This window comes from Delphinus delphis, chromosome 20 (assembly GCF_949987515.2).
Source record: "Delphinus delphis chromosome 20, mDelDel1.2, whole genome shotgun sequence".
Taxonomy (NCBI): domain Eukaryota; kingdom Metazoa; phylum Chordata; class Mammalia; order Artiodactyla; family Delphinidae; genus Delphinus; species Delphinus delphis.
In genome coordinates this window covers 42,932,257-42,954,477 of record NC_082702.1, presented here as the reverse complement: position 1 = coordinate 42,954,477, position 22,221 = coordinate 42,932,257, and the positions used below count along the sequence as shown (strand labels likewise).

Genomic DNA, 22,221 nt, shown 5'->3' with positions numbered 1-22,221 from the left:
GTGCTAAGCTGGCTGGTGTAAGGTATATTGGCATCACTTTACAAAAACAGAAAAAAGTCAGGTCTACATGGACAATGAACTAAAAGTTTGCTTTGGAGTATTTCGGGTACATTTTCAGAACCTTTCAGGGGGCACAAGTATATTCTTGCAAGTCGTTACCGAAGAAATCACTATAAATGAAAAAATTAAATAGTCTTGGTAAAATTTCAGTTGAATGGAATACATACATACAGTTGAATGGAATAAAATGTTCAAGGACATTTTTAATGTCTGTCCTTGTGACACTGTCTTGAGTCCATCATAACACATTTGCAGGATTAAATCTCTCTTCACTTCTCTGAGTCAAGGAAAAGAGGAAGCAGGCATCCGCAGCGCTCAAATGGCCCGTAAGCACCCATGCACTTTACTAACCTCTCACAGTGGGCTAGTCCCAAGGAGACATGCTGCCTCCACTCTCATATGGTAAGTGGTTTCAGAATTCCAGACGTTCCCATCACCCTAACCCTAACCTTGGGAAGCATGGTCTAAATCAACCTTTGAGAGAGATGTTTGGCACTTCCTGCTTATTTTGCTAACAAAAATTTCCCCATCCCTTCTCTTCCCCATTTCCCATATCAATAGACCACCACCCCCAAAGACATCTTCCTCCCACGTTCAACAACTCCCTCAAATCCCATCTTCTCATCTCGCACAAGTCAGTTCTCTTGTCCAAGCACTTAGGTTGAACAGGGGCTTAATCTTTGTTTCTCCACCACCCAGCCCAGTATCTGGCACACAGCAGACACTCAATGCATGCTGAAGAATGAGAAAGAGAGAATGTATAACCTTAGTGCCACAATAAGGCTACTAGTAGGACACTGAAGGTTAGGGATGGAAATGGCAGGAAGTAGGAAGGGAGGAAGAAGGGACCCAGCAAGGAGGAGAAAATCAAAGAGGAGACAAGAGTCCCCTCATGTCCTCTTGCTTCTAAAAGGCACCCCTCCCCCCCATCCCTAAAGCCCCCACTACCACCACAGAAAGAAAGGCAGTGGAGCTGCCCCTCCAATAGCCCACATATATTCTTTGGCTGCAAGTTACGACTATTTTACCTTTAAGGGTGACCTGAGTATTCATTCCAATCCAATTTCACTTAGATACAAAATGTGATTTTTCCTGGCCTAAACCCCAGGAATTGGCTGGCTTTTTCTCAACAACAGCAACAATTTCTTTCGGTATAGGAGCCTTCTAGTATCATCATCTGACAATGAAGAATTTAATGTTCCCGAGTGTATTAGGCTCTACAACACATTCAAAAACAGAAGTATTTTGCATCCTCAGCACCTAGTGAATCTACAGGGTACAGACTGATGTGGTTCTCAACCATTCTGTGTCAATTTCCATACACCCTGCACTGTCCCACATTATACAATGTACCTCTAAACTGCCTTTCACACCATAAACTGCAGTAAAACCTAGACAATATATTGAAAGTAGTCAACCGATGTGATTTCCATTCTTCTTCCCCATAAATTAGGTCTCTTGGCAGCCATTTCACTCCTCCAGCTCCAAGGGGTAGGGGGTAGGGGGTGTGGGAAGGGGGAAGTGAGTACCAGCTTGGGAAGGAAGAGGCTGGATGAAGGGAAATATTCCAACCAAACAGGAAGAACAAAGAGAAAGCTTATCCCTTCCACCCTAGGGGAATTGGTAGGATACTAGGTCAAGCAACATGAAAGCAGGTGGGAAAAAATGTATATGACTCCATTCTCCATGCTGGAGTCCTGGATGGGTGGAGGCAGGTGAAATACATTAAAGGGAAAAAACAAAGCAGAGAAAGGGCTTCCTTCCCATTAGGCACTCAGAAGCCAAGACCATATCAGAAGTTGACTCTTTCCACCCCATACCAACCTAGAGTGTCCAGAGCAGAGTTAAATGAGTGGTACAGGAAGATAGGGAGAGTTTAGCTTTCTAACATCTCCTTCAGATTCTACGTCAAAGGCAAGTATGTGTTAGTTGCTGGGTGCCCTGTGGAAGGTCGCAGAAGATAGCTGATGGACTTGTAAGGGAGGGGATGCTCACAGCAGAGACTGGGTGATCCTGAGAGCCATGGGCTGCAGGAGAGACAGGCAGGGTTAGGGCTTAGGAGAAGCTGAGTCAGCTGGAAGGATTCCTGGTATGACCAAGCTGAGAGAGAAGGTACCATGATTTCAGAGCTGTCAAATTTAGCACCAGGGCCAGAAGTTCAAAACCAGGACTTACCCACATGCGTAAGTCCCAGATTTCCCCTCAGCATGAGTTGAGATCCCTCCACCATCCACCTAAGGGTTCCCCTGGAGAACAACAGAAGCAGAGGAAGAAATCTGAGAGATTAAACCTTTACCCAAAAGAGACCTTTACCTAAGAAGCTGTTTAAATTATCAAATCAGACCAAATTTTATTTTTACTTGATACTCAGCAGTATGGGGGCTACTAGGGAAGAGTAGATCTCTTACGAAACATTAAAAAACTACATTTTCTTTGAAGATCAGTATATAGTGTGTAAATTTGCAATCCAGCTTCATGGACTTTTTGTAATTTATACGAAAACAAAAATGACTGCAAGCCATCCCATAATGGCACTGCCTGCTGCCACCCAGACAAGATAGATGAGGGAGGGTAGGTCTTTGGAGAGCTACCAGTGCCTGCACAGGACCTTAGGGGGAAGGAAGCATCCCTCTAACCTTAGGCTCCAAAACCTGCTGCTGCAACAAGATGGTGCATGGCCAGAAGCCAGACACTTAAGAGTCTGGCTTTTTCGCTGGCAGGTGCAGTCTCCAGCCTGTGTCCCTTACCTGTCTCAAATCTGCCCCCTCCTACCTCACCATGATTCTCCCTTTGGGAAGCCATCAGGTGACAGCTATATGAGTGCACGCACCGGAGGGGGATAGACAAGGCTCCGTACCACTAGTAATATGGTAGGAGAATTAAGAGGGGAAAAAAAACCCAACACCTTTGCCCCTACTTTTATTCACGGGGTCTAACACAACCATATGTAGAGGCTGCAGGTTAGGCGCCACCTAATCATCAGCCACAGCAGGGGAGATGCCTGGCTCGATTTCCCTAGAATCCAGCATGAACTGTCACCTCCCTACCCAGTGCCGCCTCTCACGCCCCAGCTCTCATGACCCAAGGAAGGCACAATCGGCCCAAGTCAGCACTGGCCCTTTTGTGACGTTTTAAAAAAAATTCTCCACAAATGGAACCCCCACTTTACAACACAGGAATCCGCTGCATAACTCTTGGACAAGTTTTCAGGAATACAGTATGTAAAAAATAAAAAACTGCCTGATTTCTTTCTTCCCCATTTTGTTATTTAGATTCCTTTCTTTGTTTTTGGAGAATTTTTCCAGAATAGGTGTCAATCTGCATGGTAAACATTGTGCTTAATTGTTTGCCAGGCTACAGAATAACTAGCAGAAACTGAAGTTATTTTAGACAAGAACAAACAATTTGAATATGGCAGTTAGTGGGGATCTGAGAACAAAGGCTGTGGTTTTATTTAAAGAACAAGTCAATCACCCCAATAGAAAGACAATGCAGGCGCTCCTGCGTGCATGGCTGAAAAGCCTGAAGTTTCGCTGTTCTGAAACATGTGAAGATATTCGTGACAAAAGGCCGGGTTTTGAACATCGATAAAAGAAATTCAAGAAAAGCTACCATAGTTCACAAAGAAACAAAGCTTTCGCCATTGAGGAAAGGGATTGTGTCCTGTGAAACCCAGTACTCAAAGATGACAGTGTCTGGTTTTACCGCCAGGCAGAGAATCAGGAAATTGACTTGACACGGAAGTTTTATGCAAACTGACCTAACACACACACCCCATCAAATATGTTAAATGCACCAGACAAGGAATAGGAAATACTGAAAAGGCAGGACGACAGCTACTCAATGACAATTCCCCCTAAAATAACCTGCTTTCAATCCCCTACTTCTCACATCAGGATACTCTCTTTTCTCATCAGTGGTTTACTTAGAGCAAGACTTCAAGTCAGTCAGTAGTCAGCAAACATTTTCTATAAAGAGCCAGACAGTAAATATTTTAGGCTTTTCAGGCCATTCTGTCTCTGTCACAACTACTCAACTTCACCACTGTAGCGTGACAGCAGCCACAAGAAATTTGTAAATGAATGGGCGTGGCCATGTCCAATAAAACTTTATGGACACTGAAATTTGAATTTTACATAATTTTCACCTGTTGTGAAATATTTTTCTTTTGAGTTTTTTTCAACCATTTAAAAAAGTATAAACCATCCTTAGTTAACAGGCCATACAAAATTAGGTGGCAGCGGCAGATTGCCCACCCTGGCTCCATAACCCCCAAGCCCTTCAATGACTGTGACCTCATATTACCTGGGCATTCAGAACCATACTTCTGAACACGTGTTCAAGAAGAACGGACACCTGTGAGAATGCAGAAACTGAACTGGTGGCCACTTGAAACCTCAGGAGTAAAAAAAAAAAAAGGGGTGGAGCAAACAAATCCCAAATAAAAAACAAAGAGCTGTAAAATGTGTTGAAACGTATTCACATCAGTCCTGATGATGAAGTGAGTGTGAGGAAGAGGGCTGAACAGAACAGCTGTTTTATTATCAATACTTAGACTTGAATGAAGGTAGGGTTTGAGGAAAGTCACAAATGAGAAAGCATGGCCCCGCTTCTGTGAATGGAATATGGGAGAAGAAAGGAGAAAAGGAGGTCATGAAAATAATGAAGACATTGAAGGCTAACATTATACTATCGAAATAATACTATGTAATACTATGGCTAATACTATGTAACAGGAACGATTCTAAATGCTATATATACATTGCATCATTTAATCCTTATAACAGCCCTATGAAGCATTATTATTAACCCCATTTACAGATGAGGAAACTGAGACTCTGAAAGGATAGATAACATACTCAAAGGTACAGATGAATGGATAAAGAACTAGATAGATGATTGATATAGGATTAATAGGTAAACAGGTAAATGATAATAGAGATGATACATGGATGGATGAAAGGATAGACAGATAGCAGTCCAACTCGAAAAATGGAGCACTTAACCCCACACTATGCTGCCTCTGCACGGACAATGGGAAAGTAAGAAAAAGGCTGCTGGAACAGAAAACAGGAACTGAAGAGTGGGAGGTGGTAGAGACTCCTCTTTTTTATAAGCAGCTCTACACTTATAACTACTCTTCCAAGAGGTTAGTTTGGGTGGAGTTTTCCTGAAGGAGGTGAGTTTGAAGTCATTTTGAATTGACTGAAGGAACTAAATATTGAAACATGCACGCGACCACAGGAAGTATGTTCGTGGAGGACCTGGAACTGGGAAAAACAAAGATTCAGAGGGGACTTGAAAGTGCAAAGATGATTTGAAGAGCTAGACATTTTTCTCTCAGGTCTAATGTAGGGACAGATTTTCAAAAACACAGGTTCTACAAACTGCCTCCCTTTGATATCCAGAAGGGGCTTGTTGGGAATGCAAAGCAGCTTGTGCGAGGAACATCTTCCTCCATGGTGGGTCCAGCCTCAAGTGCTTAGGGAGCTTGTTTTAACTACACAGAGGCCCACACCCAGCTATTCAGGGGGTCGCAGGAATGATATTCACTCACATCAGACCACATTAGCAGGAAACATTAGCCTCATATTATAGATTTTTAAAAAACACTTTGAAAAACTAGATAACTTGCCCTAAATCGATTCTGAGTCTGCAGAACTGTGTCTACCCTTCTGAAGATGCAGAGTTCCATTGAGGCATGCTGGCTCCATCAGGATTTCCCCAAAGTGGTTCCTGCAACCACCTGTGTTGTCATGAACCAAAACCTTCCTGCAACAGACCTTTCTCTCGAAAAACAGCATATTTTCCCACTTCATGAAGTCCGTACGGCATGTCTACTTCAGATCTATTCAACTGATTTTGAAAAAAAGATAAAATGCAAAAGGTCTTTACTTTTAAAACACGTGGAAATTGTTCCGTACCATGCTGTATTTATCAGCATTCATGGACCCATATACCAAAAAGTAAATTTGAGTATATGCAAATTATTTCTCAATTTGAATAAGAGTTTCCTTTCTTAAAAAAGGCGATACTGAAATTTCTCTCTGGATGTGAAAGGCTTTAAAAACAGAAACTTCTAGCATTCCTGAGTGTCTGCCTGACTTTTAGAGGAAAAACATGAATGAGCCAATTCAATACCTCATTTTGGGGGTGATTGACAAGTCACATTTGAGTTACTAAAGTAGTTCTGGTTTCAGGACTAGTGTGTTCCACTAAATCCAGCTGTGATTCTGTTTAACCCAAGTGTTCCCCAGAGGCCCACCACGGCTGTCTCTCTTTTCCAAGCGGCAATTGAGAGGCTTTGCGAGTGGCCCTATAAACACGCTAATGAATGAATGGACAACTAATTACCTTGTAAATATGCATGAATAAGCACAGATTCCTCAACAGTAAGCCAAATGTCTGGGCGCCCTCTTGCTACCTACTTGCGCATGAGAAAATGTGACATTCCTACCGCGGAAGCTGGGCTTCCTATCTCCAGTTTCTCAACATGGAGAGAAAACTAACTTCCCAGTGGAGGATACTTTAAAAGATATACTTTTAATAAAAATAAAATAAAAATGGAGCCATGAAGAATGGGCCATCACAAGTTTTTGGACCACAACAAAGAGCAAACTGACCCCTTGGTTCAAACTTTCCAGCCAGGTGCTTTTTTACTTTTAAAATGTTTTTAAACAGTTCTCTCTCTCTCTATTTTTCCATTATAAGTCACACCCATTTTTTCTTTGGTTCTCAAAGATTCTACGGCTTTAAACGTCCTTATGATGATACTGCTCCCTGATCTAGGAATGCTAGCATCACACAAAATCTGTGTCAAAAGGACATTCCTCTCAGAGCCTTGGTGGAAAAAGGCTCCCTTGGAAGGCATCTGAGGGCGTATCTTGGGCCTGATGGAGTCATCAGGGTGGTGAGTTGAGGACATGATTCGGTTCAGAGTGTGACTGGAGTCAGAGTGAAATTCTGGATCCACCCTTCAGTAACTGAGTGACCTTCAGCAAGTTAGTTAGCCTCGTAAGTCCTCAGTTTACCGATCTGTCTCCTGGGATTAATGAAAGCTACCTTGCAGGATTGTTGTGAATATTAAATTAGATAATGTATATCAAGTGCCTATTTCTGCATCTAGCATATAGTATTTGATAAATAATATTTTTCATTAGCTGCATTAGTAAGACCCAGAGGAACAGTAAGCCAATTTTGTTTTTATAGACTTATATCCAATCTAGTCTGGACATAGTTTTATTTCAACGGGGGCAGCATTTCCCTAAACGCCAGCTGGAATAGGTCCTCATCTCAGAACTGAAACAACGTGGATAGGATCATGTCTGATGCAGGACCAAAGATGGTCAGAAGAAGGGAGATTGCCAGGCTCATGTAGTAGCTTTGAATTTCCTGTCTTATTTTTCACACCTGGTCTATGTCCAAGCCTGAGCCCAAGGACAAAGCTGTTGTAAAACTATGGCAATGATATTTGATCCCTAACGGATAAAAAGAGGAACTGGTAAATACTTTAGAACGGCGCTTCCCATAGCACGTCTCATAGAACAGTGGCTCTGATAGCCAACGCATTAGTTCTTTCTCAGCTTGCATATCGGAAAAGTACAGTTTCTATATTGTCATCTAAGTTATTGATTTAAAATTTTTAGAAAGATAACAGGGCCTCCAGCTTGGAAGCGGTTGTAAAATAAGAGTAATTCTCTCTGGTTAATACAACATGCTGAGAGTGGTTATTCAACTAACGATACTCCACCAGTCAGTCCACATTTCTCCACTTTTCTTCAAAGAGATTTTATCAACATGCTTGCTAAAATCTAAGATGTCCCCTTAATCCACTGATATCACACTCATTAAAGATAGTAAATAGGATTAATTTGGCAACACTTATTTTTAGTAAACCACGCTGACTCTTGGAAATCATGGCTTACTTTGCTGAGGGCTCACCATTTCAGTGCCTAGTAACTAGGGAGGCAGAATAACATGGCTGAGACCACAGGTTTGAAGTCAAATCCCATCTCCATCAATTACTAACCTGCCTGCTATTGAGCAAGCTAGTTAACAACTCTAAGCCCAGTTTCTCCAACTATAAAAGATAGAGTGAGCAAAAGAGACAGTATATATAAAGTGCTTTGTAGAGTGCTATGGACAGAGAAATGTTCAATAAAATGGTCATTGTTTTTTAAAACTAGCCTTGCCAGAATTTGGTTGGCAATCAACATGGTTTCCTTCTAAAAACTGGGTCTGTCTCAGGTCTGGTTTCACAGAAACAACCTTGAGATGGGCACATGGTTATCAAGCGAGAGCTCTCAGGGGGAGAGTAAGGGTAGCAGGCAGGGGCAGGGGAAGAAAGGGGCAATAATATGGTTTTGGATGAAGTCTAACTTCAGTCCAATTCCACAAGTGTCTCTCAGACATAAACTGCCTGGCAGAGTCTGTCCTGCCCTGAAGAAAGGGAACAAGGCTTTTGTCACCCCCAATCGAAGCCAGTTACTGACTATAGGATACCTAGGGCTGTGAGTTGAGAGAGAAAGCTCCCAGAATGTCCTGGCAAAGCAGTTCCTGGCCAAGGCCAATCTTCCAGGGAAGGCTGCAGAGTAAGCAGCAGCTGAAGGGTGGGCATCCAAACAGTAACAGGGATCCCAGGAAATCCTGGTGGCACATCATCACCAGCATCTACCACGGAGACATGCCAACCACTCCATCAAAACTTGGGACCCACAAACCAGGGTGACTTCTGGGGCAAAACACACATAGCTCTATGCCACCTCCATTATCTTATCCTTTCTTCATTTTTTTCGCCCTTCTAAACTTTCCTTTTGTTGAAATATATTGTGATTAAGCACAGTGACAAAAGACCACAGTATCTCCACTTCTGAGTTACAGTCTGTCTTATTGCTTTCAAAACATGGCTACAAACTATTTTTTTCTACAAAGAGCTCAAACATAGATTAAAATATAGAACTGAACTCAGAGAAAGGAAAATTAACCACTAGAGCATGATGCACAATAAAGCCTTCAACAGGGCACAGCATGTAAGAGAATCAAGATCCCAAATGTTCTACAAGGGTAGGGCCACATTTCAGACACTCCTAAAGCATATTTTAGGGGAGTTTATAGAAGGAGGGAAAATCTAGTAACTGCACCCTTCTGTAGTTACCTGTGTTGAGGTGGTTATGTTACTTCCTTGGACAAACTTGAGCTCAAATCTTATTCTGACATTTACTAGCCATGTAAGTTTTGTTTCGCTTCTAACCTCCCAATGCATCTGTTTTCTCTTAACATCTTCAAAAATTACAGGTGGGGGTTTAAATAAAACCATGTATACATACTGCTTAACACAGTGCTAGGCATATGCTAAGCTTTCAAATGTAGCATATATTTTTTAATTCCTTCAAAAAGTCCCTTCAGAGGGGGCTAAGAAGCTAAAAATGAAAGAACTCCTCCTGAAATCTTGGGATGATGAATCTTTACCATTGAATTCAAAATGTATTAATATACAGACTAAACCGATATATTTTGTGCTTGAATTTGATATCCCAGGGATTTTTTGTTCATATTGAGGAATTCGCATCTACAGATTTGTCTCTCTGATTCCTTCTCACACCCCATCTTCCACAGTGGTTCCACAATATGGTACATTGTGGGGGCAGTTTTGATGGTCACAATGATGATGGGGCAGCAGAGACTCTATTGACATGCAGTGGGCGGATCCAAGGATGCTAAACATCCAGCATGACCCAAAACCATCTCTCACAATGAAGAATTATCCCACCTACCTCCTGCATGACTTCGCAACACCCACTGGACATTCACCAAGGTAAAAAATTGTTAATCGTTATCTGGGCCTAGAACCTAAGTTCTTTCACATATAAACAAACCATCATTCAGTGTGAATATAAATGAATTTTCCAGGAAAGCAACTGATGGATAAATCAAGGGACAGCTATACGCTATTTCAGTCCCAACTCTACCAAGAGTTGTTCCCCACATCAGAAAGTCATGACAAAGCAACTCAATGAAACCAAGTCGCCAGTACAAGGCATTCTCTCAGTCTGCATCTGTCACTGACCTATGGTGCATCCACACATAGGTATAGGTATTGACTTTTTCATTATGTTTCCTAGTATGTTTGTCCTGAATATTCTCATATACAATGCCTATTTTATTATGAACTGGTTTCCTTTCAATTTTGTTTTTCATTACTATTGGAATATTTTATCAATTTTTAAAAATTATGTGAGTGGTAGGCCATAATGTCTATGTATTTCTTGTCAGGCTAAGTCAAGAGGATGTTACAAAATATTTATTAAAAGGGTAGCACTGGGTCTAATAGGACTATGAATGATGGTATGTTCTCTTTGCTCCAGGTGATGAAATTATTCATCATTACCATTGTTATAATATCACTGATTTTTCAGTCCTGACTCCCCTGTCAGACTTTTCTCATAGAAAATCCAGGCCTTCTCAACCAGACCTTAATGTTGGCAAGATGCTCAAAAGTCAAGGTCAAAGTTTCATCACCATGTGATTGTGTTGGCTGAGACTGTCTTTGCACATCACAGAGTTTGCTGATAAGACTAGAAAAGTTTCCCCAAGTCTCTGAGTATCTCCTGTTGTCGCATACGTCGCATTTGTCTCCATTCTGCACCTCAGTCAAGACCACAGTGAAACAGCCCATCTTTGATTCTGAACATTACACACTGTAGGACCTGTCAGCGGAACAAAAAGAATGCATACAACGCAATTTCTTTTGCTTGTGTGTATGTTTTGTGAATATGCTTTTGAGTAGAAGCAAAGTAGATATTTGAGGAGATAAAACAGATATCTTCCTCCATCCAGACCGACAGACTCCCAAAACAAGGTAGTATTAGGTTAAACCTACCCATAAACTTGCTAGAATTTTGAATATCTCAGATTCTCTCTGGTATGGAAAGTTAAAGAGCACTATTAGAGTATACATTCGTTCCTACTTTAGATGAGTAATAAGAATGAATATATAGAATTGAATTAGGAGTTGACTTCTGTTTCTATGAAGTTGGGTATTTTCTCTGATCCAGTAGAAAAGAAAAGACAAAATACCAAATTAGTTGGAGTTGATGAGAGAAAGAAATGTATCCCACTCTTCCAAAAAAAAAAAAAAAAGAACCAATTATTATATTTCTAGAAGGCAGCCTAAGACCTCTGGTTGTTTGTCCAGGACATAAAATACCTACCATGCTGCTCTGGTATCTGGGTTTTTTAGGGAGAGTTTTTCTAAGAGGTTGACCACAGAGATGAAACCACAAGGATCTGCAGTTAAAGGAGGATGCCCAGAGGCAGAATCAAGAGGACGCGTAGGTTGTTACATAAATCACAACACAAGGGGTCCCTATGATGAATAAAGGACCCCAAATCTCCTAGTTTCTACAACCCTCCAAAAGCCAGTATTTTTCCAAAGAAGGCATTGGTGTTTCCAATCCAGTGTGGAGCAAATTGGAAAACAAAATATAACAATTTTTTTCTGAGAAATTAATATGAACGGAAGGAAAACCAGCAGTTGTCCCCATTGAAATGGCAACAACTCCTTGCCTCCAGCCATTTGAATCAGAGATTGTTTGCATTAATAAGGCATTAGCCTTGTTTTCTCCTTTTCTTTTTTTTATTATCAATGCCAAGTTGTTCAATGTCCCACATTTGCGCATGAAATTCAGGGCAATGAAGCTGACAAAACGTAATTTACTTGCACTGAAATGCGCCAGATCCACAATTTACTTTCCCAGACTTTCAGGTGGGATTTCACATTCAGTGGCCTTTCCGAACTATCAGAGGGCTGCCCAACTTGCATGGGCCACAAACAGCCGGGGCATGGCAGGTGGGCGGCCACAGGAACAGCTGGCAAGGTCACCGATAACACAGATTTTTCCAGAAGAGAAGGAAAACACTGCTATAAACTCCAAACAAATTCCAAAGCTCTCCTGAGTTAAGTAGTAGTTCATCTTTCCCATACACACCTTAAAATTAATGCAAATTAACAGACAGGAATAAAATACACAGTCATTTCTGGAAAATTTAACAAGTTCAGAAAATATTTACCAGAGCGTAGAACTTAAAGAGCTAAACTAAACTTCACAAATAACCTAAATGTATAAAACACTGCATCATCATGATGGAGACTTTTTGAAATGGAAAGAGGAAAAAAAAGTCAGAGGACACACAGCAAAAGCATTGCAAAGTGTGGGTATTTGGAGCAAGATTTTCCATACATATAAAAAAGTAGTGTGTTAAAAACTGTTTCACAAGATTTATGTTCAAGGTTACCTATCATGACATTATTTATAATACTAAGAAATTTGGAAGAAAAAAATGCCCAATAACAGGGAATCACTTAAATAAATTATGGGGCATCCATACTGTGGAACCATTAAAAAATCATGTTGCAAAAGTATATCTAATAACATGTAGAAATGTTCCCAATATAACATTAAATTCAAAAAGCAGTTTACAAAGAAGTATGTACATTTTGATCCTGATTCCATAACCTGTACAAAAGCACACATATGCATGGGGGAAGGAAGAGAAGGCTACATATTCTTTAACATTAGCAGTTATTATGTGTAAGTGGTGAGATTACATTTTATTTTTACTTTGTGTGCTATTCCATAGTTTTTTAAAATATGTTTTACACTAAACATCTGTTATCTTGATAATAAGAAAATAGAAACAGTAAATATCTTAAATTGCCTTATTTTTGAAAACTGAGGTAAGATAGTAGCAGTTCTACAGTTTTCATATTTAATTCCTTTAAACAAAATCCCCCCAGACTGGCAAGGACAAAAAAAGTTCTTTCTTAGCAGATTTGGATCAAGGATGGGATGAATAGGTACCCTCTGCTCCAAAAGAAAAATACACATTTGCCTGTGTTCTGGATTCATACTTAAACTGTATTTCCTATACCAAAGTAAGTCAGCATCTGATTTTTAAGGGATTTGGAGAAATCCATTTCCAAAAGCCTGTAACATCTGTAAATACAACATTTAACAATTAGCAGGATTTTCATTTTCGGAAGGTATTAAAACTATTTAAAGGTGTCACGGCATACTCAGAAATGTCCCCACCCTTTGGAAATCTCCTGATCTTATCTGGACCAGCCTGCCTTCTGCCCCACCTAACGAAACAGCAACGTCTGCAGTAAAGACTAAATTTACAGTCTTAAAGGAAAACTGAAATAAACCCAGAAACTCTGTAAGGCGTACAGAATAAAGGTCTCCGTGACCACTGCTGTTTCAATAGAGATGAATGTAGCTGTGGTCAACTGGTCAGGAACAAATGTCCAACTTCGAATGAACTCAAGCCCAGAGCTCTTCAGTTGTGACTAATCAGAGCGGCACAGACAACCAACGTGCAGAGGCAATTCCATCAGCAGTAGAAAACTCAGCAAGAGCCTTTCCTACCAATTAAAGGTAGTCAATATTGATTATCTGAGGGATTTCCATGCTCAGGAAGCAAATTAGAAACTCAATACCTGAACTATTCCTAAATGCAGTTATCAACTTCAGAGTTTTATCTCATAAAACCAATTCAGCTTAGAGTTTAATTCTATTAAATTAGGGCTTAGAAATAAGATTTGCTCTAGAATGAATGCATCATTAGTTTTAAAATGCAATATACTAAAACCCAAAATGTGCTGTATTACAGTTTGAAGAATAAATGAGTAAAGATGGCATCTAAATGCACTTCTCCCTAAATATATTTACCAGTTGAAAAAGTGATTGTTCATGAAGATACTGAGACCTATGCTAAAAAGAACATGCCCCTCTCCTTAGTATAAAATAATCCCACTAGATCCACTTCTTTACTCAAGTTTTCCCTTTTTTCTTAGACTTCCTTATTCCAACCATCAACAAAGTTTTTTGAAAGGGGGGTGGGAAGGCAGACTCTTTTCCCTGATATGTTCTACAATGAAACTCCATGAAACTTGGGACACGCATTTCAAAATAAAAGATGCTAATACAGGAACCCTAAACAGAACTGCCCAATGCTGTGTAAGTTTTAATATACTGCACCAGAGGTTTTCTTCTGCACTTTTTTAATAAGATAGAGAGTACGTGAAGATTCTCCTTCCATGCGTGGTCAGAACAGTGTCCCCTGTCCTGTGGTAGATGCTTAATACTCACTGTTGATATCTTGCAAAAATCAAAAATATGTCCCTGGGCTTCCCTGGTGGCGCAGTGTTTGGGAGTCCGCCTGCCAATGCAGGGGACACGGGTTCGTGCCCCAGTCCGGGAAGATCCCACCTGCCGCGGAGCGGCTGGGCCCATGAGCCATGGCCGCTGAGCCTGCGCGTCTGGAGCCTGTGCTCCGCAACGGGAGAGGCCCCAACAGTGAGAGGCCCGCGTACCGCAAAAAAAAAAAAAAAAAAAAAAAAAAAAAAGTCCCTGAGTAAGCCCGGCGAAGGGGGCCTGTCCTGCAATGCCTGCCTTCCCGAAACACAATGAGGGTTTTGGTGCCCTGCACAAGAAAAGTTCAATGGATACAAATCCAGTAACAGTGATGTTAGAAGACTGAGAATGAGAAATAAAACAGAGGCTCAGACCATGTCAAAGAGCCCCTGAGAAAGCCTGAGTATTGAAAGATGCACCATTCTGGGGAAAACAGCTGCATTCTTGATAGAGTCGTCGATGCTCTGATGTCAATAGGCCATTTCCATTGGCGACAATAGTCAAAGTTGGGTTCTTGAGCAATGAAACCACATTTGCCATTTTGAAAGGAAATGATCATGTTCTTGTGAACTGCACTGCGTCACACTGTATTTTAGGACCATGCTATGCATTATTATGCCCTCATGAAATACGGCCATGCATTGTCTCAGTCACTGTAAAAGACCAGCATCACAGTGTTTTGTAAATAGATGACATATGGGTTAATCTCATATTTGGATTTGGAAGGAATAATTCAACATTCAAATTTCAATATACGAAAATACACAGGTATCACAAAAGATGTCCAGGGAACTTCGGCAAGTGGAAGGTGATCACAGCTTGATCTGGATTTAATACAGCATTTTCAGATGGACTGGATCAGGATGATGGGACTCTTAGCTTCATAATAATCCACAACTTTCAGTAAATTACAGTGTAGATAAGATGGAATAAAGGAGGATGAAACCTGATTCTGACCCAGCTTTTCCCGACTGAACTAACTAACCATTGACAATCATCTACTTCTCCCTTTCAGCTCTTCTGCTCTATTTGTGTAAACTGCATTTATCTACTGAAACACAAAACAAAACAATTCCCACAGGAAGATAAGGAGAGTATAAATCCCTGTCTTTTCCCCCAGAGAAGAACAGTTATACAGCTAAACATGAGGAATATTTCCAAATTTCAGCCCAAGTTGAGGAGTTATGTTCAAAGGTTCCCTAGGGACCATTTGCAGGTCCCAGTTGAGGACTGAAGTCCCCCGTTGTCTAAAATAATTTCTGAAATGTCCTGAAGCTCCTACTTTATAAAATGATAAATAGTGCCCAGTGAAATGGTAAAAGAGTATCACTAGATTTAAATCTTGTTATTATCACATTTGGGGAGTCAAAATTAATTTAATTTTGTAAATTAAAGCCTGTATGACCATTTCAAACTTCTGATGCGCTCACTTAGAGAAAGAAGCAGCCCTCTTCTGCCTCAAGATTTTCTCTCTCTGCCTATCAACCATCTGGCACAGGGGAAAGAGATTCAAACGGAGAGTCTGCAGACCGTTAACTAGATGTGTGACCTCAAGCAAGTCATTTCACTTCTCTAGCACCCCGTTTCCTTCACTTTCAGAAGGCTCACAGTAGTGCGTCTCCCGTCCCAGTCTCATTCTCCTAGTTGGAAATTACAATTCCAATGGCTGTTGACAAAATAATACCTAAAAATTCAAAAGAAAGGCAAAAACAAAAAAGCAAAAATAATACAACAGAAGTCAAAAGCCAAAAAAGAGAATCATGCTCTCTTCTAGCAAAGAGGACAAGAAACACAGGGAGAAATTGCCCGGGAGCACTCAGACTCAGAGACAAAAGTGCTTCACATATTAATCAAGCCTCAGAGAAAACACACATAAAGTCAGCAAGTTGCACTCTGGTTCAGAGCATTTTCAAAGGTAGCCCTGTGCTGTTTATGTGGGAACGTGAAGGAAAGTAAAAGCATCCCACCACATGTCTTTTTCATGCAGCAGGAGTGGCCTGTAGACAAACACCAAGAGACAGAAATGGCTAATTTAAAAAATAAAATGCAAAGTCCTGTGGCCTGGTTCAAACTCAGTCTGACAGTGAAGGTCACAACAGCTTTTCACTTTTGTTTAAAGATGCCGCCTTGATCAATGCCGGACAAAAACACAACAGCAAAGAGGGACCTGGTATTAGACCATCCTGAAAGCGAGATCACCCTAAAGCGGGTTTTTTGGATTTTTGTGTTTTTTTTTCTGATAGCTTTCTTTCTTTTCTAGATTAAAAAAAAAAAAAATTGGTGAATTCTCAAATTACTAACATTTCAAAACATGATAAAAACTACTTTCCCCAAAGTATATTACAAGTGACTATAACCAAAATTTCTCAAACAACAAAATCCCTGCCTTTTGAAGGCGCTCTACACTCAATTTCTTGTAACTTGTAACTTTTCAAACAGTTCCATTCCGTTTTTGCTCTTCTTGTCTCTTGCTCTCCTTCACATTTTTTGTTGGTGGTGGTGGGTTTGGGGGGTTTTTGTTTTGTTTTGGGGTTTTAGTTTTGCAGTTTTTCTAGTCCTACCAATCACAAGGAGTGGTAAAACACTCCAATTTTAAAAAACTGTTCAAACCAGTTGTAAGATTCATTGTCTGTAAAGAAAATTACTTTGGCCTCCAACATGTGTTTTCAATACAAATGCATCGCATAAAAAGTAAAAAGACCTCTTGTCTAATATGGCAATTCTCGTGGAGCCATTTTGGTCTTTATAGAAAGATCTCACTTATATCTTGGTAGAAAAAAAAAAAAGTGAAACAAAGCAGACTCTGCACCTTCCTCAGGCCTGTTTTATATTTCTCCCATGCTGTCTCCCAAAGATATCAGCACTTGATAAAAGTTCAGGCCTTTTTGGTGCAGAACTCTGCTTGTCATTTCTTTGGAAGCGATTAAAGACATTAGCACAGCTTCACCATAAAAGCCTGAACAGCAAGTGTCAGGACGACTCCACAACCCCCACCTCACGCTTTCTCTGCTCTGCACATTCCCAAAGGTTTTATATGGAAGAGGAGAAGCAGTATTTTTTTAGTTTCCCTTTTCTAGCCTTTCTGATGGAAATAATGCTGATAAATTTTCACAAATATTTCCAAAGAACTTCTACTCTTAGAATCAAAATCATCTGCTTAACAACAAAATTTCTATATGATCATTGTTTTCTGAGATAATCCCAGAGGCCAGTGAAGAAAAATACTCTTCAATATAACCAAAAACGGTGCCAAGGAAATCAGAGGGTTTGGAAGTTAGAATACTCTAGGTTTTCATCCCAATTCTATTCCCAAGTCTGTACAAAGCATTCGGTTCTCTGTGCCTTTTTCCCTAACGTTAAAAGAAGAGGTATTAGTCCCTGCCTGACAGAGTTCAGATTAAATCATTCATATCAAAGTAAAATATTCAAAACGTGTGATTTGTATTTGTTGAGAGAACATTTGCAGTGGTCATTTCGCAAAATCTTTAGGAGCTCCTTTCCACATTTCAACAGTTCCCTATGGTGTACTATCTCACTTTCCCAAAGAAAAATCTAAAAACTTCATTTCCTGCTGTCTGTCTTTTAGATTCTTTAAGTGAGAAGCACCCACATGAGTTATGTGGAGGAAGAAGCCAAGTGCTGTCACATTTTGTGGGTGCAGATCACCACGTGGTTCTGAACCCGTAGCTGTGGCCCCAGCTTCTGATCACAGTAAAGGCTGCAGCTCCTGAGACTGGTCTGTTCTGTGGGGTGTCTCTAAGAGTCTTTCCTGGGAGCTCAGCTTGGGGTCTGTATCTTAGCCGTTCTCACTGAGCCTACGAGCGATCTATATCACTTAAAATCTCCTGTGACTTTAACTACCTAGAGTGGGTTCTGTTGTGTATAACTAAGAACCTCATCAGACACATATGTAGAAGTGCTTGGTTTTATACCCGACATATAGTAAAAAACTGTACATGTTAATTGCTTTTCTGCCACCCCCTGAGGTTTTGGAATCTCATCCTCACTAGCAAGATGAGCAAGAAACAGACAGATATAAAGAAAACTACCCATACCAAAACCTCTACTCATCAGCCTGCCATAATGCCTAAAAGTCACATGACTTCACAGTAAGTACTTATCTCCAAAAGACCCCTGATTGGCAGAACTGGAACAGATTAATTAGTAGAGGCACTCCCTAGAGAAATGGGATATAGAAAGTTAAGTTTTAGTACGTAGGCAGTGGGCAAAAAGTGAGGATCATGAACAATGATCCCAGAGGGTCCCCAGGTGGAAGGCGACCCAGAAGGGATTGGGGCTGAAGAGTGTGAATGGTAGGACGCCAAAAAAAAAAAAAAAAAAAAAAAAAAAATGCACTTTCTTTGCCTAAGATCGTGAGATGACTTACAGAAACTTAAGTCATCCTGTGTCTAAAGGGAGATATTCCTCACAGGCAGCAGAGTACATGCAAAGGAAATTAGTGTTTGAACTCAGAAAGAAAAAAAAAATAGAAAGGTGGAAAAAGACATATAGTGACCAGAGGTGATCCCTGAGTTTCTCAAGGTAAATTTCACAGGCCTTCTTTCCAACCTAGATCACTTTCCATATCATAAGACAGGCATTTATACACATACCTCAGATCTCCACTTTACCCTATAATGCATGGGCCTTTCTTATACCTCTTACATCTTGCAAAAGATATTTTGTGAAAGAGTGAATGAGTGCATAAATGAAGCATATTCCAACCAGACTTTTTAGTTTCATAATTTCTTATTAGTTTCTGAACTCTGATTAATATGCATGTAGCCCAATTCTTCTGACAGAAAAATGATCATGCAGTATGTACTAATTCCAGCTTCAAATTACAAAGGCACGTTTTTTTAGTTACTCCTGCTTTGTGCTCTTGCCTTATCTAAGCTTTCCAAAAGAATTCCCTTTATTTTGGTATGCATTATATATACTCCAATAGATCACTGGCATGTTTTACAATCCACTGCCAGAAATGCTGCTTCTGTCTTCACGATTTGACTCGTAACTGATATCAGCATACACCGTCAGGGTCTTCTTTCAACTTCCAAGCCCAATTTCTGTCACTTCCTCCTGAACAGTTTCTCTACCATCATACCACCTTACTTTTATACTTGCCCCCCAAAACCACCCATTCAGTCAAGGAACAGTTATTAACTATTTTGTGCCAAGCACTGTGCTAAATGCCAAGGATATGATAATAAACACAAAGGTTAGAGTAGGGGGTGACATTAATGGAATAATTCAACCATGATTAGCACATTTGGGCAAGTACTAAAAAGTTGTACAGGGTGATGTGAGAAAATAAAATAGGGGGACCTGGCATAGCCTGGCAGGGGAGTTGTTAGGCATTCCTAAAGAAATGGTATTTGATTGGTATTACAGACTGGAAATAGCCACATACTCACCGCGGTTTCCCCCAAGAAGTAGTGACTATTTCCTTACTCCTTGCAACCAGACTGGCCTTGATCAACAGAATCTGGCAGAAATGACACTATGTGAGTTCTGAGCCTAGCCCTCAAGGGACCCTGCAGCTTCTTCTCTCATGATGTTGGAACATCTCCATGAGACAGGCCCAAGCATCCCAGCTGTCACAGCTGAGGGCCCAGACCAACGAGTCATCTCAGTCAACACGAGAGGTGAGCCATCCCAGGTGAACCCAGCTAAAACTGTTGACCCACAGAATCGTGAGCAACTACGTGATTATGTTTGGGGACGGGTTGTTATGCAACAAACACTAACAGATACAACTGGGATCTGAAAATAAGGAGTTACACAAATGAAAGGTCTGCAGAGAGTGTGTACAAATAATCCAGGTTGAGAAAGTCTCATGAGGAAGCCTCCTGAGGCAATAACAACATCTGAGAAACTGAAAGACAGGTGTGGCTAGAGCTCAGCGAGGGGGAATGAGGCAACTCTGTGAAGCCAGCCTGCCTGCCACGTGTTCATTTAAGAAGCCCTTCATAATCCTGTTTCCTGGGACTGAGACCCTCCAACCTCCCAAGCGTCTGATGTTCTAGACAGTTTCTCTGCTTTGTTCATTAATTGCCCACTATCATACTGCCAATTTCCTTCCTCCCACTCATCCCCCATTCCAGACCAGTGGCACAGTGTCCTGAGTCCTGATTTGGGGAAAATCTCAACTATGACTCAGAGAAGCATCCAGTTGTGTCTAAGAAGATGCTACGAACCTAGGGATGGCTTTGAGCATCCTTTTCTTAGTCTAAAAACTCAGTTCGCTTCAAGTGATAACAAGCACTTATCACTCACTCCCGCCTCTCCTTGAAACCTGAAAAAGTCCATCACTTTTCAAAGAATTCTAGCCTCCATGTCCTGGCTATTGTAAAATCGATAGCTAGTGGGAAGCAGCCGCATAGCACAGGGAGATCAGCTCGGTGCTTTGTGACCACCTAGAGGGGTGGGATAGGGTGGGTGGGAGGGAGGGAGACGCAAGAGGGAAGAGATATGAGGATATATGTATATGTATAGCTGATTCACTTTGTTATAAAACAGAAATTAACACACCATTGTAAAGCAATTATACTCCAATAAAGATGTTAAAAAAAAAAAAAGAGTTCTAGCCTCAAATGATTTTTGTCTCCCTTTACTCTCTCATTTACTCCAGGTATCAAAGTATTAATAATAATAATGAGGAGGAGAAGAAAGCATTTACAGTAAGTCCCCTACATATGAACGAGTTCCATTGCCAAGAGCGCATTCGTAAGTCCAATATGTTCATGAGTCCCACAAAGTTAGCCTAGGTACCCAACTAACACAATCAGCTATATAGCACCGTACTGTAATAGGTTTATAATACTTTTCACACAAATAATACATAAAAAACAAACAGAAAAAATAAAGAAAACATTTTTAATCTTACAGTACAATACCTTGAAAAGTACAGTACTACAGTACAACAGCTGGAGCTTCTTAGCAGTACCAGCTCCATCACTGTTACTTTTACACTTCCTTCCAGACATCCTGGGCTTGAAATAAAGACACTGTACTACTGTACTCTATACCGTACTGTAAAGTACACAAAAGCACAAGCACTTGTAGAGGATGCACGCAATGTACACCAGACATGTGAACTACCTTACGTGATTGGGCATGCGAACGCACATTCGCAATTTTGAAAGTTTACAACTTGAAGGTTCTCATGTAGGGGACTTACTGTATTTGTCAAAAATGGATTTATCCTTGGGGTTGACCCTTCCTCTGACAAGTTCCCAGTTGCCTATGATAGCTGTTTGAGTTGGATTTCCCTCAAAAGCAGGCTTCAGTTCAAGGACTTGGGTGCAGAGAGTTTATTTAGGACGGGAACTCAGGAAGGATAAGTAAGGGAGCGGGCAAAGGAGAAAAATCAATAAGGGTCCATTAGCCGGCCAATGACTGCTATGGGCACCTAGCACTCAATCCTGCTGGGGTAGCTCTAATGAAACCATGTAACACAAGCCTCAGAATTGTACCACCAAGGGCTGGAGATGTAGGGTGCTTATTCCCCTATTCCATTTGTGTCCCTTCTTGGTTTGGAGTTGCCCCTTGAGACATTAATTCTGGGCACTTCATGCTTCCCAGTGCTTGGACTGGGCTAGTGCCCATAGTCCAGAGATAACCTCCTAGATAAGACTAGGAGACAGAGACCTGGAAGAGGAGAAGCTGTTTGGCAGCTTGGAACCGTCCACTTCAACTACAGGTGAACACAGAGCTGGGCCACAGGGACATGGGGTGAGGCATTGACAGCATCCAGTATACAAACATTTACTGAGGATGCTCTACGAGCCAACTCTGGTGTCAGATGCTTCACATGAGTTATCTCAAGCAATGCTCAAACCAATGCTATGATGTTATTGTGAGCTCCATTTTGAAGATGGGAGAACTGAAGCCCCTGGCCTGAGTAAGTGGGACACAGCCAGATCCTAAGCATGGCTCTGCTTCACTCATCCATGCATTTGAATAG

At 40.9% G+C, this 22,221-nt stretch overlaps 1 protein-coding gene across 10 annotated transcripts in view; it reads right to left on the bottom strand.

The window, feature by feature from the left end:
* The window catches only part of ZFHX3 (zinc finger homeobox 3), a 1,367,978-nt gene that overhangs the window by 961,015 nt on the left and 384,742 nt on the right, over positions 1-22,221 (bottom strand). For 9 of the 10 annotated variants that reach the window (XM_059999586.1, XM_059999596.1, XM_059999597.1 and 6 more), the window contains one exon: positions 2,236-2,306. The exons of the other annotated variant lie outside the window; for it this stretch is intronic. The gene's annotated coding sequence lies outside the window, so the exon portion shown is untranslated. The remainder of the gene's footprint in view (positions 1-2,235; positions 2,307-22,221) is intronic. 10 annotated transcript variants of the gene reach the window in all.